Here is a 25,232-nt window from a genome sequence, read left to right on the forward strand (position 1 = left end):
TAACGAATGAGTTACACCACGTCGAGAAAATGCAACTAAAAAAACATTATATGAAATAAAATGGGAGGGTGCAACACGAGGACTTCCAGAGGTCACCCATCCTAGTACTACTCTCGCCCAAGCACGCTTAGCTGCGGAGTTACGATGGGATCCGGTGCATTAGTCTTTGGTATGATCGCACCGTCAACTCTTGCAATCTATTCATATAAAGGCTGCCCTTATCGCGATTCGCCTCGAATTTAAATGCAAATTCGACCAAATATCGTTTCAAATTGTTTATTTCACAAAAGCATAAATAACGAATGAGTTACACCACGTCGAGAAAATGCAACTAAAAAAACATTATATGAAATAAAATGGGAGGGTGCAACACGAGGACTTCCGGAGGTCACCCATCCTAGTACTACTCTCGCCCAAGCACGCTTAGCTGCGGAGTTACGATGGGATCCGGTGCATTAGTCTTTGGTATGATCGCACCGTCAACTCTTGCGCAATCTATTCATATAAAGGCTGCCCTTATCGCGATTCTTGCGCCTCGAATTTAAATGCAAATTCGACCAAATATCGTTTCAAATTGTTTATTTCACAAAAGCGAAAATAACGAATGAGTTACACCACGTCGAGAAAATGCAACTAAAAAAACATTATATGAAATAAAATGGGAGGGTGCAACACGAGGACTTCCGGAGGTCACCCATCCTAGTACTACTCTCGCCCAAGCACGCTTAGCTGCGGAGTTACGATGGGATCCGGTGCATTAGTCTTTGGTATGATCGCGCAAATCAACTCTTGCACAATCTATTCATATAAAGTTTGCCCTTATCGCGATTCGCCTCGAATTTAAATGCAAATTCGACCAAATATCGTTTCAAATTGTTTATTTCACAAAGCGAAAATAACGAATGAGTTACACCACGTCGAGAAAATGCAACTAAAAAAACATTATATGAAATAAAATGGGAGGGTGCAACACGAGGACTTCGGGAGGTCACCCATCCTAGTACTACTCTATAAGCCAAGCAAGCTTACGAATTACGATGGGATCCGGTTGCATTAGTCTTTGGTATGATCGCACCCGTCAACTCTTGCAATCTATTCATATAAAGGATGCCCCTTATCGCGATTGCGCCTCGAATTTAAATGCAAATTCGACCAAATATCGTTCAAATTGTTTATTTCACAAAAGCATAAATAACGAATGAGTTACACCACGTCGAGAAAATGCAACTAAAAAAAATTATATGAAATAAAATGGGAGGGTGCAACACGAGGACTTCGAGAGTCACCCATCCTAGTACTACTCTCGCCCAAAACGCGCTTAGCGGAGTTACGATGGGATCCGGTGCATTAGTCTTTGGTATGATCGCACCGCCAACTCTTGCAAATCTATTCATATAAAGGTGCCCCTATCGTGATTCGCCTCAAATTTAAATACAAATTAGGCCAAATGTCGTTTCAAATTGTTTATTTCACAAAAGCAGCGAATAACGATTGAGTTACACCACGCATCGAGAAAATGCAACTAAAAAAACATTATATGAAATAAAATGGGTGGGGTGCAACACGAGGACTTCGAGAGGTCACCCATCCTAAGTACTACTCTACTTAAGCAAACACGTAAGCTGTGGAGTTACGATGGGATCCGGTGCATTAGTCTTTGGTATGATCGCTTTCCGTCAACTCTTAGCATAATCTATTCATATAAAGGACGCCCTTATCGCGATTCTTCTCGAATTTAAATGCAAATTTGACCAAATATCGTTTCAAATTGTTTATTTCACAAAGCTTGAATAACGATTGAGTTACACCACGAGAAAATGCAACTAAAAATTTATATGAAATAAAATGGGAGGGTGCATACGAGGACTTCCGGCGTCACCCATCCTAGTACTACTCTCGCCCAAACACGGTCAAGCTGCGGAGTTTTGAAGGGATCCGGTGCATTAGTCTTTGGTATAATCGCTTTATCAACTCTTACGCAATCTTTTCATATAAAAAAGTGCTTTTGATAGCGACTAACGCCTCAAATTTAAATACAAATTCGACCAGTATATCGTTCTAAATTATTTCTTTCACAAAACGAAAATAACGAATGGAGTTACACACGTCGAGAAAATGCAACAACAAAAACATTATATGAAATAAAATGGGAGGGGTGCAACACGAGGACTTCGAGAGGTCACCCATACTAGTACTATTCTGCCCAAACATAAGTTGCTGGAGTTACGATGGGATCAAGGTGCATTAGTCTTTGGTATGATACGCACCACGCCAACTCTTATAATCTATTCATATAAAGGATGCCCTTATCTTGATTTAACATCGAATTTAAATGTAAATTAGGCCAAATATCGTTCAAATTGTTTATTTCACAAAAGCGCCAAATAACGAATGAGTTACACCACGTCGAGAAAATGCAACTAAAAAAACATTATATGAAATAAAATGGGAGGGTGCAACACGAGGACTTCGAGGTCACCATCCTAGTACTACTCTACGCCCAAACACGCTTACCTGCGGAGTTACGATGGGATCCGGTGCATTAGTCTTTGGTATGATCGCACCCGTCAACTCTTACAATCTATTCATATAAAAGCTGCCCTTATCACAGATTAGCCTCGAATTTAAATGCAAATTCGAGCAAATATCGTTCAAATTATTTATTTCACAAAGCGAAAATAACGAATGAGTTACACCACGTCGAAAATGCAACTAAAAAAACATTATATGAAATAAAATGGGAGGGTGCAACACGAGGACTTCGAGAGGTCACCCATCCTAGTACTACTCTCGCCTAAGCACGCTTAGCTGCGGAGTTACGATGGGATCGGTGCATTAGTCTTTGGTATGATCGCACCGCCAACTCTTGCGCAATCTATTCATATAAAGGCTGCCCTTATCGCAGTTTCGCCTCGAATTTAAATGCAAATTCGACCAAATATCGTTTCAAATTGTTTATTTCACAAAGCATAAATAACGAATGAGTTACACCACGTCGAGAAAATGCAACTAAAAAAACATTATATGAAATAAAATGGGAGGGTGCAACACGAGGACTTCCGGAGGTCACCCATCCTAGTACTACTCTCGCCCAAACACGCTTAACTGCGGAGTTACGATGGGATCCGGTGCATTAGTCTTTGGTATGATCGCTTGCCCGTCAACTCTTGCGCAATCTATTCATATAAAGGCTGCCCTTATCGCGATTGCGCCTCGAATTTAAATGCAAATTCGACCAAATATCGTTTCAAATTGTTTATTTCACAAGCGAAAATAACGAATGAGTTACACCACGTCGAGAAAATGCAACTAAAAAAACATTATATGAAATAAAATGGGAGGGTGCAACACGAGGACTTCGGGAGGTCACCCATCCTAGTACTACTCTCGCTGAAACTTCGCTTAAGCTGCGGAGTTACGATGGGATCGGTGCATTAGTCTTTGGTATGATCGCTTTTCATTCAACTCTTGCAATCTATTCATATAAAGGCGCCCCTTATCGCGATTTCGCCTCAATTTAAATGCAAATTCGACCAAATATCGTTTCAAATTGTTTATTTCACAAAGCGCAAATAACGAATGAGTTACACCACGTCGAGAAAATGCAACTAAAAACATTATATGAAATAAAATGGGAGGGGTGCAACACGAGGACTTCCAAGGAGGTCACCCATCCTAGTACTACTCTCGCCCAACACGCTTAGCTGCGGAGTTACGATGGGATCCGGTGCATTAGTCTTTGGTATGATCGCACCCGTCAACTCTTGCGCAATCTATTCATATAAAAGGCGCCCTTATCGCGATTCGCCTCGAATTTAAATGCAAATTCGACCAAATATCGTTTCAAATTGTTTATTTCACAAAACACAAATAACGATTGAGTTACACCACGTCGAGAAAATGCAACTAAAAAAAATTATATGAAATAAAATGGGAGGGGTGCAACACGAGGACTTCCCAGGAGGTCACCCATCCTAGTACTACTCTCGCCCAAGCACGCTTAAATGCGGAGTTCTGATGGGATCCGGTGCATTAGTCTTTGGTATGATCGCACCGTCAACTCTTGCATAATCTATTCATATAAAGGCTGCCCCTTATCGCGATTCGCCTCGAATTTAAATGCAAATTCGACCAAATATCGTTTCAAATTGTTTATTTCACAAAACGTAAATAACGAATGAGTTACACCACGTCGAGAAAATGCAACTAAAAAAACATTATATGAAATAAAATGGGAGGGTGCAACACGAGGACTTCCAGGAGGTCACCCATCCTAGTACTACTCTCGCCTTAAGCACGCTTAGCTGCGGAGTTACGATGGGATCGGTGCATTAGTCTTTGGTATGATCTTCCGTCAACTCTTGCGCAATCTATTCATATAAAGGCTTACCCCTTATCGCGATTAGCCTCAAATTTAAATGCAAATTCGACCAAATATCGTTTCAAATTGTTTATTTCACAAAGCATAAATAACGAATGAGTTACACCACGTCGAGAAAATGCAACTAAAAAACATTATATGAAATAAAATGGGAGGGTGCAACACGAGGACTTCGGAGGTCATCCATCCTAGTACTACTCTCGCCCAAGCACGCTTAGCTGCGGAGTTACGATGGGATCCGGTGCATTAGTCTTTGGTATGATCGCTGCAAGTCAACTCTTAGCAATCTATTCATATAAAGGCTGCCCTTATCGCGATTGCGCCTCGAATTTAAATGCAAATTCGACCAAATATCGTTTCAAATTGTTTATTTCACACAGCGCAAATAACGAATGAGTTACACCACGTATAGAAAATGCAACTAAAAAAACATTATATGAAATAAAATGGGAGGGTGCAACACGAGGACTTCGAGGTCACCATCCTAGTACTACTCTCGCCCAAGCACGCTTAGCTGCGGAGTTACGATGGGATCCGGTGCATTAGTCTTTGGTATGATCGCACCCGTCAACTCTTGCATAATCTATTCATATAAAGGCTGCCCTTATCATGATTCGCCTCAAATTTAAATGCAAATTCGACCAAATATCGTTTCAAATTGTTTATTTCACAAAAGCGCAAATAACGAATGAGTTACACCACGTCGAGAAAATGCAACTAAAAAAACATTATATGAAATAAAATGGGAGGGTGCAACACGAGGACTTCCAGGAGGTCACCATCCTAGTACTACTCTCGCCCAAGCACGCTTAGCTGCGGAGTTACGATGGGATCCGGTGCATTAGTCTTTGGTATGATCAACACCCGTCAACTCTTGCATAATCTATTCATATAAAAGCGCCCTTATCGCGATTGCGCCTCGAATTTAAATGCAAATTCGACCAAATATCGTTTCAAATTGTTTATTTCACAAAAGCATAAATAACGAATGAGTTACACCACGTCGAGAAAATGCAACTAAAAAAATTATATGAAATAAAATGGGAGGGTGCAACACGAGGACTTCCAGAGGTCACCCATCCTAGTACTACTCTCGCCCAAGCACGCTTAGCTGCGGAGTTACGATGGGATCCGGTGCATTAGTCTTTGGTATGATCGCCCCCGCCAACTCTTGCATAATCTATTCATATAAAGGCTACCCCTTATCGCGATTAACCTCAAATTTAAATGCAAATTCGACCAAATATCGTTTCAAATTGTTTATTTCACAAAACACAAATAACGAATGAGTTACACCACGTCGAGAAAATGCAACTAAAAAACATTATATGAAATAAAATGGGAGGGGTGCAACACGAGGACTTCGAGGTCACCCATCCTAGTACTACTCTCGCCCAAGCAGCGCTTAGCTGCGGAGTTACGATGGGATCCGGTGCATTAGTCTTTGGTATGATCGCACCGTCAACTCTTGCATAATCTATTCATATAAAGGCTGCCCTTATCGCGATTCCTCGAATTTAAATGCAAATTCGACCAAATATCGTTTCAAATTGTTTATTTCACAAAGCATAAATAACGAATGAGTTACACCACGTCGAGAAAATGCAACTAAAAAAACATTATATGAAATAAAATGGGAGGGTGCAACACGAGGACTTCCGGAGGTCACCCATCCTAGTACTACTCTCGCCCAAGCACGCTTAGCTGCGGAGTTACGATGGGATCCGGTGCATTAGTCTTTGGTATGATCGCTTCCGTCAACTCTTGCGCAATCTATTCATATAAAGGCTGCCCTTATCGCGATTCGCCTCGAATTTAAATGCAAATTCGACCAAATATCGTTTCAAATTGTTTATTTCACAAAGCGCCAAATAACGAATGAGTTACACCACGTCGAGAAAATGCAACTAAAAAAACATTATATGAAATAAAATGGGAGGGTGCAACACGAGGACTTCGGAGGTCACCATCCTAGTACTACTCTCGCCCAAACACGCTTAAGCTGCGGAGTTACGATGGGATCCAATTGCATTAGTCTTTGGTATGATCGCACCCGCCAACTCTTGCATAATCTATTCATATAAAGGTTGCCCTTATCGCGATTCTTACCTCGAATTTAAATGCAAATTCGACCAAATATCGTTTCAAATTGTTTATTTCACAAAGCATAAATAACGAATGAGTTACACCACGTCGAGAAAATGCAACTAAAAAACATTATATGAAATAAAATGGGAGGGTGCAACCACGAGGACTTCCAGGAGGTCACCCATCCTAGTACTACTCTCGCCCAAGCGCAGCAAGCTGCGGAGTTACGATGGGATCCGGTGCATTAGTCTTTGGTATGATCGCACCGTCAACTCTTGCATAATCTATTCATATAAAGGCTGCCCTTATCGCGATTCTTCGAATTTAAATGCAAATTCGACCAAATATCGTTTCAAATTGTTTATTTCACAAGCGCAAATAACGAATGAGTTACACCACGTCGAGAAAATGCAACTAAAAAAACATTATATGAAATAAAATGGGAGGGTGCAACACGAGGACTTCCGGAGGTCACCCATCCTAGTACTACTCTCGCCCAAACGCTTAGCTGCGGAGTTACGATGGGATCCGGTGCATTAGTCTTTGGTATGATCGCTTCCGTCAACTCTTGCAATCTATTCATATAAAAGTGCCCCTTATCGCGATTCGCCTCAATTTAAATGCAAATTCGACCAAATATCGTTTCAAATTGTTTATTTCACAAAAGCATAAATAACGAATGAGTTACACCACGTCGAGAAAATGCAACTAAAAAAACATTATATGAAATAAAATGGGAGGGTGCAACACGAGGACTTCCAGGAGGTCACCCATCCTAGTACTACTCTAAGCCCAAACTTCGCTTAACTGCGGAGTTACGATGGGATCCGGTGCATTAGTCTTTGGTATGATCGCACCGTCAACTCTTGCGCAATCTATTCATATAAAGTGCCCCTTATCGCGATTCGCCTCAAATTTAAATGCAAATTAGACCAAATATCGTTTCAAATTGTTTATTTCACAAAGCATAAATAACGAATGAGTTACACCACGTCGAGAAAATGCAACTAAAAAACATTATATGAAATAAAATGGGAGGGTGCAACACGAGGACTTCCGGAGGTCACCATCCTAGTACTACTCTCGCCCAAGCACGCTTAGCTGCGGAGTTACGATGGGATCCGGTGCATTAGTCTTTGGTATGATCGCTTTCCGTCAACTCTTGCATAATCTATTCATATAAAGGCTGCCCTTATCGCGATTAGCCTCAAATTTAAATGCAAATTCGACCAAATATCGTTTCAAATTGTTTATTTCACAAAAGCGCAAATAACGAATGAGTTACACCACGTCGAAAATGCAACTAAAAAAACATTATATGAAATAAAATGGGAGGGTGCAACACGAGGACTTCCGGAGGTCATCCATCCTAGTACTACTCTCTAAGCAAACACGCTTAGCTGCGGAGTTACGATGGGATCCGGTGCATTAGTCTTTGGTATGATCGCACCCGTCAACTCTTGCGCAATCTATTCATATAAAGGCTGCCCCTTATCATGCGATTCGCCTCGAATTTAAATGCAAATTCGACCAAATATCGTTTCAAATTGTTTATTTCACAAAGCGCAAATAACGAATGAGTTACACCACGTCGAGAAAATGCAACTAAAAAACATTATATGAAATAAAATGGGAGGGTGCAACACGAGGACTTCGGAGGTCACCCATCCTAGTACTACTCTACGCCCAAGCACGCTTAGCTGCGGAGTTACGATGGGATCCGGTGCATTAGTCTTTGGTATGATCGCACCAAGTCAACTCTTGCATAATCTATTCATATAAAAGTGCCCTTATCGCGATTCGCCTCGAATTTAAATGCAAATTCGACCAAATATCGTTTCAAATTGTTTATTTCACAAAAGCGCAAATAACGAATGAGTTACACCACGTCGAGAAAATGCAACTAAAAAAACATTATATGAAATAAAATGGGAGGGTGCAACACGAGGACTTCGAGGAGGTCACCCATCCTAGTACTACTCTCGCCCAAGCACGCTTAGCTGCGGAGTTACGATGGGATCCGGTGCATTAGTCTTTGGTATGATCGCACCCGCCAACTCTTGCGCAATCTATTCATATAAAGTGCCCTTATCGCGATTAACGCCTCGAATTTAAATGCAAATTCGACCAAATATCGTTTCAAATTGTTTATTTCACAAAGCGCAAATAACGAATGAGTTACACCACGTCGAAAATGCAACTAAAAAACATTATATGAAATAAAATGGGAGGGTGCAACACGAGGACTTCCGAGGTCACCCATCCTAGTACTACTCTCGCCAAACACGCTTAGCTGCGGAGTTACGATGGGATCCGGTGCATTAGTCTTTGGTATGATCGCACGTCAACTCTTGCTTAATCTATTCATATAAAGGCTGCCCTTATCGCGATTCGCCTCAATTTAAATGCAAATTCGACCAAATATCGTTTCAAATTGTTTATTTCACAAAAGCATAAATAACGAATGAGTTACACCACGTCGAGAAAATGCAACTAAAAAACATTATATGAAATAAAATGGGAGGGTGCAACACGAGGACTTCCGGAGGTCACCCATCCTAGTACTACTCTCGCCCAACACGCTTAAGCTGCGGAGTTACGATGGGATCCGGTGCATTAGTCTTTGGTATGATCGCACCGTCAACTCTTGCGCAATCTATTCATATAAAGGCTGCCCTTATCGCGATTCGCCTCAAATTTAAATGCAAATTCGACCAAATATCGTTTCAAATTGTTTATTTCACAAAAGCGCAAATAACGAATGAGTTACACCACGTCGAGAAAATGCAACTAAAAAACATTATATGAAATAAAATGGGAGGGTGCAACGAGGACTTCGGAGGTCACCCATCCTAGTACTACTCTCGCCCAAGCAGCGCTTAGCTGCGGAGTTACGATGGGATCCGGTGCATTAGTCTTTGGTATGATCGCACCGTCAACTCTTGCATAATCTATTCATATAAAGGCTGCCCTTATCGCGATTGCGCCTCGAATTTAAATGCAAATTCGACCAAATATCGTTTCAAATTGTTTATTTCACAAGCATAAATAACGAATGAGTTACACCCGTCGAAAATGCAACTAAAAAAACATTATATGAAATAAAATGGGAGGGTGCAACACGAGGACTTCGAGGAGGTCACCATCCTAGTACTACTCTCGCCCAAGCAGCGCTTAGCTGCGGAGTTACGATGGGATCCGGTGCATTAGTCTTTGTATGATCACACCGTCAACTCTTGCTTAATCTATTCATATAAAGGCGCCCTTATCGCGATTATGCCTCAATTTAAATGCAAATTCGACCAAATATCGTTTCAAATTGTTTATTTCACAAAGCGTAAATAACGAATGAGTTACACCACGTCGAGAAAATGCAACTAAAAAAACATTATATGAAATAAAATGGGAGGGTGCAACACGAGGACTTCGAGGAGGTCACCCATCCTAGTACTACTCTCTCCCAAGCACGCTTAAGCTGCGGAGTTACGATGGGATCCGGTGCATTAGTCTTTGGTATGATCGCACCGTCAACTCTTGCATAATCTATTCATATAAAAGTTGCCCTTATCGCGATTGCGCCTCAAATTTAAATGCAAATTCGACCAAATATCGTTTCAAATTGTTTATTTCACAAAAGCATAAATAACGAATGAGTTACACCACGTCGAGAAAATGCAACTAAAAAAACATTATATGAAATAAAATGGGAGGGTGCAACACGAGGACTTCGAGAGGTCACCCATCCTAGTACTACTCTCGCCCAAACACGCTTAGCTGCGGAGTTACGATGGGATCCGGTGCATTAGTCTTTGGTATGATCGCACCGCCAACTCTTGCAATCTATTCATATAAAGGCCCCTTATCGCGATTTAGCCTCGAATTTAAATGCAAATTCGACCAAATATCGTTTCAAATTGTTTATTTCACAAAGCATAAATAACGAATGAGTTACACACGTCGAGAAAATGCAACTAAAAAAACATTATATGAAATAAAATGGGAGGGTGCAACGAGGACTTCCGGAGGTCACCCATCCTAGTACTACTCTCGCCCAAGCTTAACTTAGCTGCGGAGTTACGATGGGATCCGGTGCATTAGTCTGGTATGATCGCACCCGTCAACTCTTGCGCAATCTATTCATATAAAGGCTGCCCTTATCGTGATTAAGCCTCAAATTTAAATGCAAATTCGACCAAATATCGTTTCAAATTGTTTATTTCAAAGCATAAATAACGAATGAGTTACACCACGTCGAGAAAATGCAACTAAAAAACATTATATGAAATAAAATGGGAGGGTGCAACACGAGGACTTCAGGAGGTCACCCATCCTAGTACTACTCTCGCTTAAACACGCTTAGCTGCGGAGTTACGATGGGATCGGTGCATTAGTCTTTGGTATGATCGCACCCGTCAACTCTTGCGCAATCTATTCATATAAAGGCTGCCCTTATCGTGATTCGCCTCGAATTTAAATGCAAATTCGACCAAATATCGTTTCAAATTGTTTATTTCACAAAGCGCAAATAACGAATGAGTTACACCACGTCGAGAAAATGCAACTAAAAAAACATTATATGAAATAAAATGGGAGGGTGCAACACGAGGACTTCGAGGAGGTCACCCATCCTAGTACTACTCTCGCCCAAGCACGCTTAACTGCTGAGTTACGATGGGATCCGGTGCATTAGTCTTTGGTATGATCGCACCGTCAACTCTTGCTTAATCTATTCATATAAAGTTGCCCTTATCGCGATTCGCCTCGAATTTAAATGCAAATTCGACCAAATATCGTTTCAAATTGTTTATTTCACAAAAGCGCAAATAACGAATGAGTTACACCACGTCGAGAAAATGCAACTAAAAAAAATTATATGAAATAAAATGGGAGGGTGCAACACGAGGACTTCGGAGGTCACCCATCCTAGTACTACTCTCGCCCAAGCACGCTTGCTGCGGAGTTACGATGGGATCCGGTGCATTAGTCTTTGGTATGATCGCACCCGCCAACTCTTGCAATCTATTCATATAAAGGCTGCCCTTATCAGCGATTTCGCCTCAAATTTAAATGCAAATTCGACCAAATATCGTTTCAAATTGTTTATTTCACAAAAGCATAAAATAACGAATGAGTTACACCACGTCGAGAAAATGCAACTAAAAAACATTATATGAAATAAAATGGGAGGGTGCAACACGAGGACTTCGGAGGTCACCCATCCTAGTACTACTCTCGCCCAAGCCGCTTAGCTGCGGAGTTACGATGGGATCCGGTGCATTAGTCTTTGGTATGATCGCACCGTCAACTCTTGCAATCTATTCATATAAAGGCTGCCCTTATCGCGATTGCGCCTCGAAATTTAAATGCAAATTCGACCAAATATCGTTTCAAATTGTTTATTTCACAAAGCATAAATAACGAATGAGTTACACCACGTCGAGAAAATGCAACTAAAAAAACATTATATGAAATAAAATGGGAGGGTGCAACACGAGGACTTCAGGAGGTCACCCATCCTAGTACTACTCTCGCCCAAGCACGCTTAGCTGCGGAGTTACGATGGGATCCGGTGCATTAGTCTTTGGTATGATCATACCCGTCAACTCTTGCGCAATCTATTCATATAAAGGCTGCCCTTATCGCGATTCGCCTCGAATTTAAATGCAAATTAGACCAAATATCGTTTCAAATTGTTTATTTCACAGCGCAAATAACGAATGAGTTACACCACGTCGAGAAAATGCAACTAAAAAAACATTATATGAAATAAAATGGGAGGGTGCAACACGAGGACTTCGAGGAGGTCACCATCCTAGTACTACTCTCGCCCAAGCACGCTTAGCTGCGGAGTTACGATGGGATCCGGTGCATTAGTCTTTGGTATGATCGCATCCGTCAACTCTTGCACAATCTATTCATATAAAGGAATGCCCTTATCGCGATTCGCCTCGAATTTAAATGCAAATTCGACCAAATATCGTTTCAAATTGTTTATTTCACAAGCATAAATAACGAATGAGTTACACCACGTCGAGAAAATGCAACTAAAAAACATTATATGAAATAAAATGGGAGGGTGCAACACGAGGACTTCGGAGGTCACCATCCTAGTACTACTCTCGCCCAAGCACGCTTAACTGCGGAGTTACGATGGGATCCGGTGCATTAGTCTTGGTATGATCGCACCCGCCAACTCTTGCATAATCTATTCATATAAAGGCTGCCCTTATCGCGATTAGCCTCAATTTAAATGCAAATTCGACCAAATATCGTTTCAAATTGTTTATTTCACAAAAGCATAAATAACGAATGAGTTACACCACGTCGAGAAAATGCAACTAAAAAACATTATATGAAATAAAATGGGAGGGTGCAACACGAGGACTTCCAGAGGTCACCCATCCTAGTACTACTCTCGCCCAAACGCTTAGCTGCGGAGTTACGATGGGATCCGGTGCATTAGTCTTTGGTATGATCGCACCCATCAACTCTTGCTAATCTATTCATATAAAGGCTGCCCTTATCGCGATTCGCCTCGAATTTAAATGCAAATTCGACCAAATATCGTTTCAAATTGTTTATTTCACAAAAGCATAAATAACGAATGAGTTACACCACGTCGAGAAAATGCAACTAAAAAAACATTATATGAAATAAAATGGGAGGGTGCAACACGAGGACTTCGAGGAGGTCACCATCCTAGTACTACTCTCGCCCAAGCACGCTTAGCTGGAGTTACGATGGGATCCGGTGCATTAGTCTTTGGTATGATCGCTTTACCAACTCTTGCATAATCTATTCATATAAAGGTGCCCTTATCGCGATTTTCGCCTCGAATTTAAATGCAAATTCGACCAAATATCGTTTCAAATTGTTTATTTCACAAAGCATAAATAACGAATGAGTTACACCACGTCGAGAAAATGCAACTAAAAAAACATTATATGAAATAAAATGGGAGGGTGCAACACGAGGACTTCCGGAGGTCACCCATCCTAGTACTACTCTCGCCCAAGCACGCTTAGCTGCGGAGTTACGATGGGATCCGGTGCATTAGTCTGGTATGATCGCACATCAACTCTTGCGTAATCTATTCATATAAAGGTGCCCCTTATCGCGATTCGCCTCGAATTTAAATGCAAATTCGACCAAATATCGTTTCAAATTGTTTATTTCACAAAGCATAAATAACGAATGAGTTACACCACGTCGAGAAAATGCAACTAAAAAACATTATATGAAATAAAATGGGAGGGTGCAACACGAGGACTTCCAGGAGGTCACCCATCCTAGTACTACTCTCCCAAAGCACGCTTAGCTGCGGAGTTACGATGGGATCCGGTGCATTAGTCTTTGGTATGATCGCACCAAATCAACTCTTGCGCAATCTATTCATATAAAGGCCCCTTATCATTGATTCGCCTCAATTTAAATGCAAATTCGACCAAATATCGTTTCAAATTGTTTATTTCACAAAGCATAAATAACGAATGAGTTACACCACGTCGAGAAAATGCAACTAAAAAAACATTATATGAAATAAAATGGGAGGGTGCAACACGAGGACTTCCAGGGAGGTCACCATCCTAGTACTACTCTCGCCCAAACACAGCTTAGCTGCGGAGTTGATGGGATCCGGTGCATTAGTCTTTGGTATGATCGCTTCCGTCAACTCTTGCAATCTATTCATATAAAGGCTGCCCTTATCGCGATTTAGCCTCAATTTAAATGCAAATTCGACCAAATATCGTTTCAAATTGTTTATTTCAAAGCATAAATAACGAATGAGTTACACCACGTCGAGAAAATGCAACTAAAAAAACATTATATGAAATAAAATGGGAGGGTGCAACACGAGGACTTCGAGGAGGTCACCCATCCTAGTACTACTCTCGCAAACACGCTTAACTGCGGAGTTACGATGGGATCCGGTGCATTAGTCTTTGGTATGATCGCACCCGTCAACTCTTGCGCAATCTATTCATATAAAGGCTGCCCCTTATCGCGATTTAGCCTCGAATTTAAATGCAAATTCGACCAAATATCGTTCAAATTGTTTATTTCACAAAGCGCAAATAACGAATGAGTTACACCACGTCGAGAAAATGCAACTAAAAAACATTATATGAAATAAAATGGGAGGGTGCAACACGAGGACTTCCAGGAGGTCACCATCCTAGTACTACTCTCGCCCAAGCACGCTTAGCTGCGGAGTTACGATGGGATCCGGTGCATTAGTCTTTGGTATGATCGCACCGTCAACTCTTGCATAATCTATTCATATAAAGGCTGCCCTTATCGCGATTCGCCTCAAATTTAAATGCAAATTCGACCAAATATCGTTTCAAATTGTTTATTTCACAAAAGCGCAAATAACGAATGAGTTACACCACGTCGAGAAAATGCAACTAAAAAACATTATATGAAATAAAATGGGAGGGTGCAACACGAGGACTTCGGAGGTCACCATCCTAGTACTACTCTCGCCCAAGCACACGCTTAGCTGCGGAGTTACGATGGGATCCGGTGCATTAGTCTTTGGTATGATCGCACCCGTCAACTCTTGCAATCTATTCATATAAAGAGTGCCCTTATCGCGATTCGCCTCGAATTTAAATGCAAATTCGACCAAATATCGTTTCAAATTGTTTATTTCACAAAAGCAAATAACGAATGAGTTACACCACGTCGAGAAAATGCAACTAAAAAAATTATATGAAATAAAATGGGAGGGTGCAACACGAGGACTTCGGGAGGTCACCCATCCTAGTACTACTCTCGCCCAGCACGCTTAAGCTGCGGAGTTACGATGGGATCCGGTGCATTAGTCTTTGGTATGATCGCACCCGTCAACTCTTGCATAATCTATTCATATAAAGGCTGCCCCTTATCGCGATTGCGCCTCGAATTTAAATGCAAATTCGACCAAATATCGTTTCAAATTGTTTATTTCACAAAGCATGAAATAACGAATGAGTTACACCACGTCGAAAATGCAACTAAAAAACATTATATGAAATAAAATGGGAGGGTGCAACACGAGGACTTCCAGGAGGTCACCCATCCTAGTACTACTCTCGCCCATGCACGCTTAGCTGCGGAGTTACGATGGGATCCGGTGCATTAGTCTTTGGTATGATCGCACCATCAACTCTTGCATAATCTATTCATATAAAGGCTGCCCTTATCGCGATTCGCCTCAATTTAAATGCAAATTCGACCAAATATCGTTTCAAATTGTTTATTTCACAAAGCAAAAATAACGAATGAGTTACACCACGTCGAGAAAATGCAACTAAAAAACATTATATGAAATAAAATGGGAGGGTGCAACACGAGGACTTCCAGAGGTCACCATCCTAGTACTACTCTCGCCCAAACACGCTTAGCTGCGGAGTTACGATGGGATCCGGTGCATTAGTCTTTGGTATGATCGCACCGTCAACTCTTGCGCAATCTATTCATATAAAGGCTGCCCCTTATCGCGATTCGCCTCGAATTTAAATGCAAATTCGACCAAATATCGTTTCAAATTGTTTATTTCACAAAAGCATAAATAACGAATGAGTTACACCACGTCGAGAAAATGCAACTAAAAAACATTATATGAAATAAAATGGGAGGGTGCAACACGAGGACTTCCAGGAGGTCACCCATCCTAGTACTACTCTCGCCCAAGCACGCTTAACTGCGGAGTTACGATGGGATCCGGTGCATTAGTCTTTGGTATGATCGCACCGTCAACTCTTGCATAATCTATTCATATAAAGGCTGCCCTTATCGCGATTCGCCTCGAATTTAAATGCAAATTCGACCAAATATCGTTTCAAATTGTTTATTTCACAAAGCGCAAATAACGAATGAGTTACACCACGTCGAGAAAATGCAACTAAAAAAACATTATATGAAATAAAATGGGAGGGTGCAACACGAGGACTTCGAGAGGTCACCCATCCTAGTACTACTCTCGCCCAAGCAGCTTAGCTGCGGAGTTACGATGGGATCCGGTGCATTAGTCTTTGGTATGATCGCACCCGTCAACTCTTGCTTAATCTATTCATATAAAGGCTGCCCTTATCGCGATTGCGCCTCGAATTTAAATGCAAATTCGACCAAATATCGTTTCAAATTGTTTATTTCACAAAGCATAAATAACGAATGAGTTACACCACGTCGAGAAAATGCAACTAAAAAACATTATATGAAATAAAATGGGAGGGTGCAACACGAGGACTTCAGAGGTCACCATCCTAGTACTACTCTCGCCCAAGCACGCTTAGCTGCGGAGTTACGATGGGATCCGGTGCATTAGTCTTGGTATGATCGCTTCCGTCAACTCTTGCTTAATCTATTCATATAAAAGTGCCCCTTATCGCGATTCGCCTCAATTTAAATGCAAATTCGACCAAATATCGTTTCAAATTGTTTATTTCACAAAAGCATAAAATAACGAATGAGTTACACCACGTCGAGAAAATGCAACTAAAAAACATTATATGAAATAAAATGGGAGGGTGCAACACGAGGACTTCAGGAGGTCACCCATCCTAGTACTACTCTCTCCCAAGCACGCGCTTAGCTGCGGAGTTACGATGGGATCGGTGCATTAGTCTTGGTATGATCGCACCCATCAACTCTTGCATAATCTATTCATATAAAGGCTGCCCTTATCGCGATTGCGCCTCGAATTTAAATGCAAATTCGACCAAATATCGTTTCAAATTGTTTATTTCACAAAGCATAAAATAACGAATGAGTTACACCACGTCGAGAAAATGCAACTAAAAAAACATTATATGAAATAAAATGGGAGGGTGCAACACGAGGACTTCGGAGGTCACCATCCTAGTACTACTCTCGCCCAAAGCTTGCTTAGCTGCGGAGTTACGATGGGATCCGGTGCATTAGTCTTTGGTATGATCGCTTTCCGTCAACTCTTGCAATCTATTCATATAAAGGCTGCCCTTATCGCGATTTCGCCTCAATTTAAATGCAAATTCGACCAAATATCGTTTCAAATTGTTTATTTCACAAAGCATGAAATAACGAATGAGTTACACCACGTCGAGAAAATGCAACTAAAAAACATTATATGAAATAAAATGGGAGGGTGCAACACGAGGACTTCCGAGGTCACCATCCTAGTACTACTCTGCCCAAGCACGCTTAGCTGCGGAGTTACGATGGGATCGGTGCATTAGTCTGGTATGATCGCACCCGTCAACTCTTGCACAATCTATTCATATAAAAGGCGCCCCTTATCGCGATTGCGCCTCAATTTAAATGCAAATTCGACCAAATATCGTTTCAAATTGTTTATTTCACAAAAGCATAAATAACGAATGAGTTACACCACGTCGAAAATGCAACTAAAAAAAACATTATATGAAATAAAATGGGAGGGTGCAACACGAGGACTTCGAGGAGGTCACCCATCCTAGTACTACTCTCGCCCAAACACGCTTAAGCTGCGGAGTTACGATGGGATCCGGTGCATTAGTCTTGGTATGATCGCTTCCCGTCAACTCTTGCGCAATCTATTCATATAAAGGCTGCCCTTATCGCGATTGCGCCTCGAATTTAAATGCAAATTCGACCAAATATCGTTTCAAATTGTTTATTTCACAAAAGCGAAAATAACGAATGAGTTACACCACGTCGAGAAAATGCAACTAAAAAACATTATATGAAATAAAATGGGAGGGTGCAACACGAGGACTTCCAGGAGGTCACCCATCCTAGTACTACTCTGCCCAAGCACGCTTAGCTGCGGAGTTCGATGGGATCCGGTGCATTAGTCTTGGTATGATCGCACCGTCAACTCTTGCGCAATCTATTCATATAAAGCTGCCCCTTATCGCGATTGCGCCTCGAATTTAAATGCAAATTCGACCAAATATCGTTTCAAATTGTTTATTTCACAAAAGCGCAAATAACGAATGAGTTACACCACGTCGAGAAAATGCAACTAAAAAAACATTATATGAAATAAAATGGGAGGGTGCAACACGAGGACTTCGAGAGGTCACCCATCCTAGTACTACTCTCGCCCAAGCTTGCGCTTAGCTGCGGAGTTACGATGGGATCCGGTGCATTAGTCTTTGGTATGATCGCACCCGTCAACTCTTGCATAATCTATTCATATAAAGCTTGCCCTTATCGCGATTGCGCCTCAATTTAAATGCAAATTCGACCAAATATCGTTTCAAATTGTTTATTTCACAAAGCGCAAATAACGAATGAGTTACACCACGTCGAGAAAATGCAACTAAAAAACATTATATGAAATAAAATGGGAGGGTGCAACACGAGGACTTCCGGAGGTCACCCATCCTAGTACTACTCTCGCCCAAGCACGCTTAGCTGCGGAGTTACGATGGGATCCGGTGCATTAGTCTTTGGTATGATCGCTTGCCAAATCAACTCTTGCGCAATCTATTCATATAAAGGCTGCCCCTTATCGCGATTAGCCTCAAATTTAAATGCAAATTCGACCAAATATCGTTTCAAATTGTTTATTTCACAAAAGCATGAAATAACGAATGAGTTACACCACGTCGAGAAAATGCAACTAAAAAACATTATATGAAATAAAATGGGAGGGTGCAACACGAGGACTTCCCAGAGGTCACCCATCCTAGTACTACTCTCGCCCAAGCACGCTTAAACTGCGGAGTTACGATGGGATCCGGTGCATTAGTCTTTGGTATGATCGCACCCGTCAACTCTTGCATAATCTATTCATATAAAAGCTGCCCTTATCATGATTGCGCCTCGAATTTAAATGCAAATTCGACCAAATATCGTTTCAAATTGTTTATTTCACAAAGCGCAAATAACGAATGAGTTACACCACGTCGAGAAAATGCAACTAAAAAACATTATATGAAATAAAATGGGAGGGTGCAAACGAGGACTTCGAGGAGGTCACCCATCCTAGTACTACTCTCGCCCAAGCGCGCTTAACTATGGAGTTACGATGGGATCCGGTGCATTAGTCTTTGGTATGATCGCCGTCAACTCTTGCGCAATCTATTCATATAAAGGCTGCCCTTATCGCGATTAGCCTCAATTTAAATGCAAATTCGACCAAATATCGTTTCAAATTGTTTATTTCACAAAGCGCAAATAACGAATGAGTTACACCATCGAGAAAATGCAACTAAAAAAACATTATATGAAATAAAATGGGAGGGTGCAACACGAGGACTTCCAGAGGTCACCCATCCTAGTACTACTCTCGCCCAAGCTTGCGCTTAAGCTGCGGAGTTACGATGGGATCCGGTGCATTAGTCTTTGGTATGATCGCACCGTCAACTCTTGCATAATCTATTCATATAAAGCTGCCCCTTATCGCGATTCGCCTCGAATTTAAATGCAAATTCGACCAAATATCGTTTCAAATTGTTTATTTCACAAAGCGCAAATAACGAATGAGTTACACCACGTCGAGAAAATGCAACTAAAAAACATTATATGAAATAAAATGGGAGGGTGCAACACGAGGACTTCCGAGAGGTCACCATCCTAGTACTACTCTCGCCCAAGCACGCTTAGCTGCGGAGTTACGATGGGATCCGGTGCATTAGTCTTTGGTATGATCGCTTTTAAAATCAACTCTTGCGCAATCTATTCATATAAAGGCTGCCCTTATCGCGATTCGCCTCGAATTTAAATGCAAATTCGACCAAATATCGTTTCAAATTGTTTATTTCACAAAAAGCATAAATAACGAATGAGTTACACCACGTCGAGAAAATGCAACTAAAAAAACATTATATGAAATAAAATGGGAGGGTGCAACACGAGGACTTCCAGGAGGTCACCCATCCTAGTACTACTCTCGCCCAAGCTTGCGCTTAGCTGCGGAGTTACGATGGGATCCGGTGCATTAGTCTTTGGTATGATCGCACCGCCAACTCTTGCGCAATCTATTCATATAAAGGCTGCCTTATCGCTTGATTCGCCTCAATTTAAATGCAAATTCGACCAAATATCGTTTCAAATTGTTTATTTCACAAAGCGCAAATAACGAATGAGTTACACCACGTCGAGAAAATGCAACTAAAAAAACATTATATGAAATAAAATGGGAGGGTGCAACACGAGGACTTCCGGAGGTCACCCATCCTAGTACTACTCTCGCCCCAGCACGCTTAACTGCGGAGTTACGATGGGATCCGGTGCATTAGTCTTTGGTATGATCGCTTCCGTCAACTCTTGCGCAATCTATTCATATAAAGGATGCCCTTATCGCGATGCGCCTCGAATTTAAATGCAAATTCGACCAAATATCGTTTCAAATTGTTTATTTCACAAAGCATAAAATAACGAATGAGTTACACACGTCGAGAAAATGCAACTAAAAAAACATTATATGAAATAAAATGGGAGGGTGCAACACGAGGACTTCCAGGAGGTCACCCATCCTAGTACTACTCTCGCCCAAGCACGCTTAACTGCGGAGTTACGATGGGATCCGGTGCATTAGTCTTTGGTATGATCGCTTTCGTCAACTCTTGCTTAATCTATTCATATAAAGGCTGCCCTTATCGCGATTGCGCCTCGAATTTAAATGCAAATTAGACCAAATATCGTTTCAAATTGTTTATTTCACAAAGCGCAAATAACGAATGAGTTACACCACGTCGAGAAAATGCAACTAAAAAAACATTATATGAAATAAAATGGGAGGGTGCAACGAGGACTTCCAGGAGGTCACCATCCTAGTACTACTCTCGCCCAAACACGCTTAGCTGCGGAGTTACGATGGGATCCGGTGCATTAGTCTTTGGTATGATCGCACCGTCAACTCTTGCATAATCTATTCATATAAAGGCTGCCCTTATCGCAGATTCGCCTCGAATTTAAATGCAAATTCGACCAAATATCGTTTCAAATTGTTTATTTCACAAAGCATGAAATAACGAATGAGTTACACCACGTCGAGAAAATGCAACTAAAAAACATTATATGAAATAAAATGGGAGGGTGCAACACGAGGACTTCCCAGAGGTCACCATCCTAGTACTACTCTCGCCAAAGCAGCGCTTAGCTGCGGAGTTACGATGGGATCCGGTGCATTAGTCTTTGGTATGATCGCACCGCCAACTCTTGCATAATCTATTCATATAAAGGCTGCCCTTATCGCGATTCGCCTCAAATTTAAATGCAAATTCGACCAAATATCGTTTCAAATTGTTTATTTCACAAAACATCCTAAATAACGAATGAGTTACACACGTCGAAAATGCAACTAAAAAACATTATATGAAATAAAATGGGAGGGTGCAACACGAGGACTTCCGAGGAGGTCACCCATCCTAGTACTACTCTCGCCCAAGCACGCTTAACTGCGGAGTTACGATGGGATCCGGTGCATTAGTCTTTGGTATGATCGCACCGATCAACTCTTGCAATCTATTCATATAAAGGCTGCCTTATCGCGATTCGCCTCAATTTAAATGCAAATTCGACCAAATATCGTTTCAAATTGTTTATTTCACAAAGCATAAATAACGAATGAGTTACACCACGTCGAGAAAATGCAACTAAAAAACATTATATGAAATAAAATGGGAGGGTGCAACACGAGGACTTCGAGGTCACCCATCCTAGTACTACTCTCGCCCAAGCACGCTTAGCTGCGGAGTTACGATGGGATCCGGTGCATTAGTCTTTGGTATGATCGCACCGTCAACTCTTGCATAATCTATTCATATAAAGGCTGCCCTTATCGCGATTGCGCCTCGAATTTAAATGCAAATTCGACCAAATATCGTTTCAAATTGTTTATTTCACAAAACGCAAATAACGAATGAGTTACACCACGTCGAGAAAATGCAACTAAAAAATTATATGAAATAAAATGGGAGGGGTGCAACACGAGGACTTCAGGAGGTCACCCATCCTAGTACTACTCTCGCCCAAGCACGCTTAACTGCGGAGTTACGATGGGATCCGGTGCATTAGTCTTTGGTATGATCGCACCCGTCAACTCTTGCGCAATCTATTCATATAAAGGCTGCCCCTTATCGCACTTGCGCCTCGAATTTAAATGCAAATTCGACCAAATATCGTTTCAAATTGTTTATTTCACAAAACACAAATAACGATTGAGTTACACCACGTCGAGAAAATGCAACTAAAAAAAATTATATGAAATAAAATGGGAGGGTGCAACACGAGGACTTCCGAGGTCACCCATCCTAGTACTACTCTAAGCCAAGCACGCTTAACTGCGGAGTTACGATGGGATCCGGTGCATTAGTCTTTGGTATGATCGCACCCGTCAACTCTTGCATAATCTATTCATATAAAGGCTGCCCTTATCGCGATTGCGCCTCAAATTTAAATGCAAATTCGACCAAATATCGTTTCAAATTGTTTATTTCACAAAGCGCAAATAACGAATGAGTTACACCACGTCGAAAATGCAACTAAAAAAACATTATATGAAATAAAATGGGAGGGTGCAACGAGGACTTCCAGGAGTCACCATCCTAGTACTACTCTCGCCCAAAACGCTTAACTGCTGAGTTACGATGGGATCCGGTGCATTAGTCTTTGGTAATCGCTGCCGTCAACTCTTGCATAATCTATTCATATAAAGGCTGCCCTTATCATGATTCGCCTCAAATTTAAATGCAAATTAGACCAAATATCGTTTCAAATTGTTTATTTCACAAAGCGAAAATAACGAATGAGTTACACCACGTCGAGAAAATGCAACTAAAAAAACATTATATGAAATAAAATGGGAGGGTGCAACACGAGGACTTCCGGGAGGTCACCCATCCTAGTACTACTCGCCCAAACACGCTTAGCTGCGGAGTTACGATGGGATCCGGTGCATTAGTCTTTGGTATGATCGCACCGTCAACTCTTGCTTAATCTATTCATATAAAGGATGCCCTTATCGCACTTTAGCCTCGAATTTAAATGCAAATTCGACCAAATATCGTTTCAAATTGTTTATTTCACAAAACGCAAATAACGAATGAGTTACACCACGTCGAGAAAATGCAACTAAAAAACATTATATGAAATAAAATGGGAGGGTGCAACACGAGGACTTCCAGGAGGTCACCCATCCTAGTACTACTCTCGCCCAAACACGCTTAACTGCGGAGTTACGATGGGATCCGGTGCATTAGTCTTTGGTATGATCGCACCGTCAACTCTTGCGCAATCTATTCATATAAAAGTGCCCTTATCGCGATTTAGCCTCGAATTTAAATGCAAATTCGACCAAATATCGTTTCAAATTGTTTATTTCACAGCGCAAATAACGAATGAGTTACACCACGTCGAGAAAATGCAACTAAAAAACATTATATGAAATAAAATGGGAGGGTGCAACACGAGGACTTCCAGGAGGTCACCATCCTAGTACTACTCTCGCCCAAACACGCTTAATGCGGAGTTACGATGGGATCCGGTGCATTAGTCTTTGGTATGATCGCACCGCCAACTCTTGCGCAATCTATTCATATAAAGGCTGCCCCTTATCGCGATTTAGCCTCAAATTTAAATGCAAATTCGACCAAATATCGTTTCAAATTGTTTATTTCACAAAAGCGCAAATAACGAATGAGTTACACCACGTCGAGAAAATGCAACTAAAAAAACATTATATGAAATAAAATGGGAGGGTGCAACACGAGGACTTCCAGGAGGTCACCATCCTAGTACTACTCTCGCTATAAGCACGCTTAAGCTGCGGAGTTACGATGGGATCCGGTGCATTAGTCTTGGTATGATGATACGCCGTCAACTCTTGCAATCTATTCATATAAAGGCTGCCCCTTATCGCGATTGCGCCTCGAATTTAAATGCAAATTCGACCAAATATCGTTTCAAATTGTTTATTTCACAAGCATAAATAACGAATGAGTTACACCACGTCGAGAAAATGCAACTAAAAAAACATTATATGAAATAAAATGGGAGGGTGCAACACGAGGACTTCCAGGAGGTCACCCATCCTAGTACTACTCTCGCCCAAGCACGCTTATCTGCGGAGTTCTGATGGGATCCGGTGCATTAGTGCTGGTATGATCGCACCCGTCAGCTCTTGCGCAATCTATTCATATAAAGGCTGCCCCTTATCGCTGTTGCACCTCGAATTTAAATGCAACTTCGACCAAATATCGTTTCAAGTTATTTATTTCAGAAAACGCAGATAACGAATGAGTTACACCATGTCTAGAAAATGCAACTAAAAAAAAACATTATATGAAATAAAATGGGAGGGGTGCAACACGAGGACTTCCCAGGAGGTCACCCATCCTAGTACTACTCTCGCCCAAGCACGCTTAACTGCGGAGTTCTGATGGGATCCGGTGCATTAGTGCTGGTATGATCGCACCGTCAACTCTTGCGCAATCTATTCATATAAAGTGCGCCCCTTATCGCAGTTGCGCCTCAATTTAAATGCAAATTCGACCAAATATCGTTTCAAATTGTTTATTTCACAAAAGCATAAATAACGAATGAGTTACACCACGTCGAGAAAATGCAACTAAAAAACATTATATGAAATAAAATGGGAGGGTGCAACACGAGGACTTCGAGAGGTCACCCATCCTAGTACTACTCTCGCCCAAACACGCTTAAGCTGCGGAGTTACGATGGGATCCGGTGCATTAGTCTTTGGTATGATCGCTTGCGTCAACTCTTGCAATCTATTCATATAAAGGCTGCCCCTTATCGCGATTGCGCCTCGAATTTAAATGCAAATTCGACCAAATATCGTTTCAAA

General features: G+C 41.3%; 3 non-coding genes and 63 pseudogenes across 3 annotated transcripts; all 66 read right to left on the reverse strand.

Annotated features, from left to right (window-relative positions):
• Positions 1-65: 65 nt before the first annotated feature.
• On the reverse strand, positions 66-183 carry LOC128037961 (5S ribosomal RNA; annotated as a pseudogene).
• Positions 184-361: 178 nt separating this feature from the next.
• LOC128037917 (5S ribosomal RNA) lies at positions 362-479 on the reverse strand (annotated as a pseudogene).
• A 184-nt stretch (positions 480-663) lies between these two features.
• LOC128038031 (5S ribosomal RNA) lies at positions 664-781 on the reverse strand (annotated as a pseudogene).
• Positions 782-2,450: 1,669 nt separating this feature from the next.
• On the reverse strand, positions 2,451-2,566 carry LOC128038141 (5S ribosomal RNA; annotated as a pseudogene).
• A 473-nt stretch (positions 2,567-3,039) lies between these two features.
• On the reverse strand, positions 3,040-3,157 carry LOC128037964 (5S ribosomal RNA; annotated as a pseudogene).
• Positions 3,158-3,637: 480 nt separating this feature from the next.
• On the reverse strand, positions 3,638-3,756 carry LOC128038158 (5S ribosomal RNA; annotated as a pseudogene).
• Positions 3,757-3,936: 180 nt separating this feature from the next.
• On the reverse strand, positions 3,937-4,056 carry LOC128038032 (5S ribosomal RNA). The gene has a single exon (XR_008193453.1). It is a non-coding gene; the product is annotated as a 5S ribosomal RNA (ribosomal RNA).
• A 478-nt stretch (positions 4,057-4,534) lies between these two features.
• On the reverse strand, positions 4,535-4,651 carry LOC128038133 (5S ribosomal RNA; annotated as a pseudogene).
• A 181-nt stretch (positions 4,652-4,832) lies between these two features.
• On the reverse strand, positions 4,833-4,947 carry LOC128038069 (5S ribosomal RNA; annotated as a pseudogene).
• Positions 4,948-5,128: 181 nt separating this feature from the next.
• Positions 5,129-5,247, reverse strand: LOC128038068 (5S ribosomal RNA; annotated as a pseudogene).
• Positions 5,248-5,426: 179 nt separating this feature from the next.
• Positions 5,427-5,544, reverse strand: LOC128037915 (5S ribosomal RNA; annotated as a pseudogene).
• A 181-nt stretch (positions 5,545-5,725) lies between these two features.
• LOC128038112 (5S ribosomal RNA) lies at positions 5,726-5,842 on the reverse strand (annotated as a pseudogene).
• Positions 5,843-6,019: 177 nt separating this feature from the next.
• On the reverse strand, positions 6,020-6,137 carry LOC128037967 (5S ribosomal RNA; annotated as a pseudogene).
• A 776-nt stretch (positions 6,138-6,913) lies between these two features.
• On the reverse strand, positions 6,914-7,029 carry LOC128038027 (5S ribosomal RNA; annotated as a pseudogene).
• Positions 7,030-7,207: 178 nt separating this feature from the next.
• Positions 7,208-7,328, reverse strand: LOC128038122 (5S ribosomal RNA; annotated as a pseudogene).
• Positions 7,329-7,505: 177 nt separating this feature from the next.
• On the reverse strand, positions 7,506-7,622 carry LOC128038117 (5S ribosomal RNA; annotated as a pseudogene).
• A 481-nt stretch (positions 7,623-8,103) lies between these two features.
• On the reverse strand, positions 8,104-8,221 carry LOC128038102 (5S ribosomal RNA; annotated as a pseudogene).
• A 181-nt stretch (positions 8,222-8,402) lies between these two features.
• Positions 8,403-8,521, reverse strand: LOC128037779 (5S ribosomal RNA; annotated as a pseudogene).
• A 177-nt stretch (positions 8,522-8,698) lies between these two features.
• LOC128038100 (5S ribosomal RNA) lies at positions 8,699-8,814 on the reverse strand (annotated as a pseudogene).
• A 177-nt stretch (positions 8,815-8,991) lies between these two features.
• LOC128038114 (5S ribosomal RNA) lies at positions 8,992-9,109 on the reverse strand (annotated as a pseudogene).
• Positions 9,110-9,580: 471 nt separating this feature from the next.
• On the reverse strand, positions 9,581-9,698 carry LOC128038151 (5S ribosomal RNA; annotated as a pseudogene).
• Positions 9,699-9,876: 178 nt separating this feature from the next.
• LOC128038144 (5S ribosomal RNA) lies at positions 9,877-9,996 on the reverse strand (annotated as a pseudogene).
• Positions 9,997-10,177: 181 nt separating this feature from the next.
• On the reverse strand, positions 10,178-10,295 carry LOC128037862 (5S ribosomal RNA; annotated as a pseudogene).
• Positions 10,296-10,470: 175 nt separating this feature from the next.
• LOC128038091 (5S ribosomal RNA) lies at positions 10,471-10,585 on the reverse strand (annotated as a pseudogene).
• A 178-nt stretch (positions 10,586-10,763) lies between these two features.
• LOC128038150 (5S ribosomal RNA) lies at positions 10,764-10,880 on the reverse strand (annotated as a pseudogene).
• A 180-nt stretch (positions 10,881-11,060) lies between these two features.
• Positions 11,061-11,179, reverse strand: LOC128037994 (5S ribosomal RNA; annotated as a pseudogene).
• Positions 11,180-11,357: 178 nt separating this feature from the next.
• LOC128038092 (5S ribosomal RNA) lies at positions 11,358-11,473 on the reverse strand (annotated as a pseudogene).
• Positions 11,474-11,654: 181 nt separating this feature from the next.
• Positions 11,655-11,770, reverse strand: LOC128038083 (5S ribosomal RNA; annotated as a pseudogene).
• A 179-nt stretch (positions 11,771-11,949) lies between these two features.
• Positions 11,950-12,067, reverse strand: LOC128038034 (5S ribosomal RNA; annotated as a pseudogene).
• A 178-nt stretch (positions 12,068-12,245) lies between these two features.
• Positions 12,246-12,363, reverse strand: LOC128038037 (5S ribosomal RNA; annotated as a pseudogene).
• A 179-nt stretch (positions 12,364-12,542) lies between these two features.
• On the reverse strand, positions 12,543-12,657 carry LOC128037885 (5S ribosomal RNA; annotated as a pseudogene).
• A 179-nt stretch (positions 12,658-12,836) lies between these two features.
• LOC128037859 (5S ribosomal RNA) lies at positions 12,837-12,952 on the reverse strand (annotated as a pseudogene).
• Positions 12,953-13,428: 476 nt separating this feature from the next.
• Positions 13,429-13,544, reverse strand: LOC128037861 (5S ribosomal RNA; annotated as a pseudogene).
• Positions 13,545-13,721: 177 nt separating this feature from the next.
• LOC128038085 (5S ribosomal RNA) lies at positions 13,722-13,839 on the reverse strand (annotated as a pseudogene).
• A 179-nt stretch (positions 13,840-14,018) lies between these two features.
• On the reverse strand, positions 14,019-14,136 carry LOC128038129 (5S ribosomal RNA; annotated as a pseudogene).
• Positions 14,137-14,312: 176 nt separating this feature from the next.
• LOC128038028 (5S ribosomal RNA) lies at positions 14,313-14,429 on the reverse strand (annotated as a pseudogene).
• Positions 14,430-14,609: 180 nt separating this feature from the next.
• On the reverse strand, positions 14,610-14,727 carry LOC128037992 (5S ribosomal RNA; annotated as a pseudogene).
• A 179-nt stretch (positions 14,728-14,906) lies between these two features.
• On the reverse strand, positions 14,907-15,024 carry LOC128038096 (5S ribosomal RNA; annotated as a pseudogene).
• Positions 15,025-15,199: 175 nt separating this feature from the next.
• On the reverse strand, positions 15,200-15,317 carry LOC128038116 (5S ribosomal RNA; annotated as a pseudogene).
• Positions 15,318-15,497: 180 nt separating this feature from the next.
• LOC128037832 (5S ribosomal RNA) lies at positions 15,498-15,616 on the reverse strand (annotated as a pseudogene).
• Positions 15,617-15,793: 177 nt separating this feature from the next.
• On the reverse strand, positions 15,794-15,910 carry LOC128037986 (5S ribosomal RNA; annotated as a pseudogene).
• Positions 15,911-16,090: 180 nt separating this feature from the next.
• Positions 16,091-16,209, reverse strand: LOC128037793 (5S ribosomal RNA; annotated as a pseudogene).
• Positions 16,210-16,388: 179 nt separating this feature from the next.
• On the reverse strand, positions 16,389-16,505 carry LOC128038067 (5S ribosomal RNA; annotated as a pseudogene).
• Positions 16,506-16,685: 180 nt separating this feature from the next.
• LOC128038053 (5S ribosomal RNA) lies at positions 16,686-16,800 on the reverse strand (annotated as a pseudogene).
• A 1,069-nt stretch (positions 16,801-17,869) lies between these two features.
• On the reverse strand, positions 17,870-17,988 carry LOC128037887 (5S ribosomal RNA; annotated as a pseudogene).
• Positions 17,989-18,170: 182 nt separating this feature from the next.
• LOC128037855 (5S ribosomal RNA) lies at positions 18,171-18,286 on the reverse strand (annotated as a pseudogene).
• A 181-nt stretch (positions 18,287-18,467) lies between these two features.
• Positions 18,468-18,587, reverse strand: LOC128038081 (5S ribosomal RNA; annotated as a pseudogene).
• A 179-nt stretch (positions 18,588-18,766) lies between these two features.
• Positions 18,767-18,884, reverse strand: LOC128038036 (5S ribosomal RNA; annotated as a pseudogene).
• A 185-nt stretch (positions 18,885-19,069) lies between these two features.
• Positions 19,070-19,189, reverse strand: LOC128037860 (5S ribosomal RNA; annotated as a pseudogene).
• Positions 19,190-19,367: 178 nt separating this feature from the next.
• Positions 19,368-19,487, reverse strand: LOC128038147 (5S ribosomal RNA; annotated as a pseudogene).
• A 473-nt stretch (positions 19,488-19,960) lies between these two features.
• Positions 19,961-20,078, reverse strand: LOC128038136 (5S ribosomal RNA; annotated as a pseudogene).
• Positions 20,079-20,263: 185 nt separating this feature from the next.
• LOC128038045 (5S ribosomal RNA) lies at positions 20,264-20,384 on the reverse strand (annotated as a pseudogene).
• A 179-nt stretch (positions 20,385-20,563) lies between these two features.
• LOC128037979 (5S ribosomal RNA) lies at positions 20,564-20,681 on the reverse strand (annotated as a pseudogene).
• A 180-nt stretch (positions 20,682-20,861) lies between these two features.
• On the reverse strand, positions 20,862-20,980 carry LOC128037916 (5S ribosomal RNA; annotated as a pseudogene).
• A 181-nt stretch (positions 20,981-21,161) lies between these two features.
• LOC128038104 (5S ribosomal RNA) lies at positions 21,162-21,277 on the reverse strand (annotated as a pseudogene).
• Positions 21,278-21,457: 180 nt separating this feature from the next.
• On the reverse strand, positions 21,458-21,576 carry LOC128038146 (5S ribosomal RNA; annotated as a pseudogene).
• Positions 21,577-21,754: 178 nt separating this feature from the next.
• LOC128037762 (5S ribosomal RNA) lies at positions 21,755-21,874 on the reverse strand (annotated as a pseudogene).
• A 175-nt stretch (positions 21,875-22,049) lies between these two features.
• On the reverse strand, positions 22,050-22,165 carry LOC128038038 (5S ribosomal RNA; annotated as a pseudogene).
• Positions 22,166-22,343: 178 nt separating this feature from the next.
• Positions 22,344-22,461, reverse strand: LOC128037818 (5S ribosomal RNA; annotated as a pseudogene).
• Positions 22,462-22,642: 181 nt separating this feature from the next.
• Positions 22,643-22,759, reverse strand: LOC128038097 (5S ribosomal RNA; annotated as a pseudogene).
• Positions 22,760-23,230: 471 nt separating this feature from the next.
• LOC128037973 (5S ribosomal RNA) lies at positions 23,231-23,347 on the reverse strand (annotated as a pseudogene).
• Positions 23,348-23,526: 179 nt separating this feature from the next.
• Positions 23,527-23,645, reverse strand: LOC128037759 (5S ribosomal RNA; annotated as a pseudogene).
• A 176-nt stretch (positions 23,646-23,821) lies between these two features.
• On the reverse strand, positions 23,822-23,938 carry LOC128038113 (5S ribosomal RNA; annotated as a pseudogene).
• Positions 23,939-24,419: 481 nt separating this feature from the next.
• Positions 24,420-24,537, reverse strand: LOC128037897 (5S ribosomal RNA). Its single transcript, XR_008193439.1, has one exon. It is a non-coding gene; the product is annotated as a 5S ribosomal RNA (ribosomal RNA).
• Positions 24,538-24,722: 185 nt separating this feature from the next.
• LOC128037852 (5S ribosomal RNA) lies at positions 24,723-24,841 on the reverse strand. Its single transcript, XR_008193434.1, has one exon. It is a non-coding gene; the product is annotated as a 5S ribosomal RNA (ribosomal RNA).
• Positions 24,842-25,021: 180 nt separating this feature from the next.
• LOC128038128 (5S ribosomal RNA) lies at positions 25,022-25,140 on the reverse strand (annotated as a pseudogene).
• Positions 25,141-25,232: the final 92 nt, after the last annotated feature.

Source organism: Gossypium raimondii, unplaced genomic scaffold, assembly GCF_025698545.1.
Source record: "Gossypium raimondii isolate GPD5lz unplaced genomic scaffold, ASM2569854v1 Contig00275, whole genome shotgun sequence".
Classification (NCBI taxonomy): domain Eukaryota; kingdom Viridiplantae; phylum Streptophyta; class Magnoliopsida; order Malvales; family Malvaceae; genus Gossypium; species Gossypium raimondii.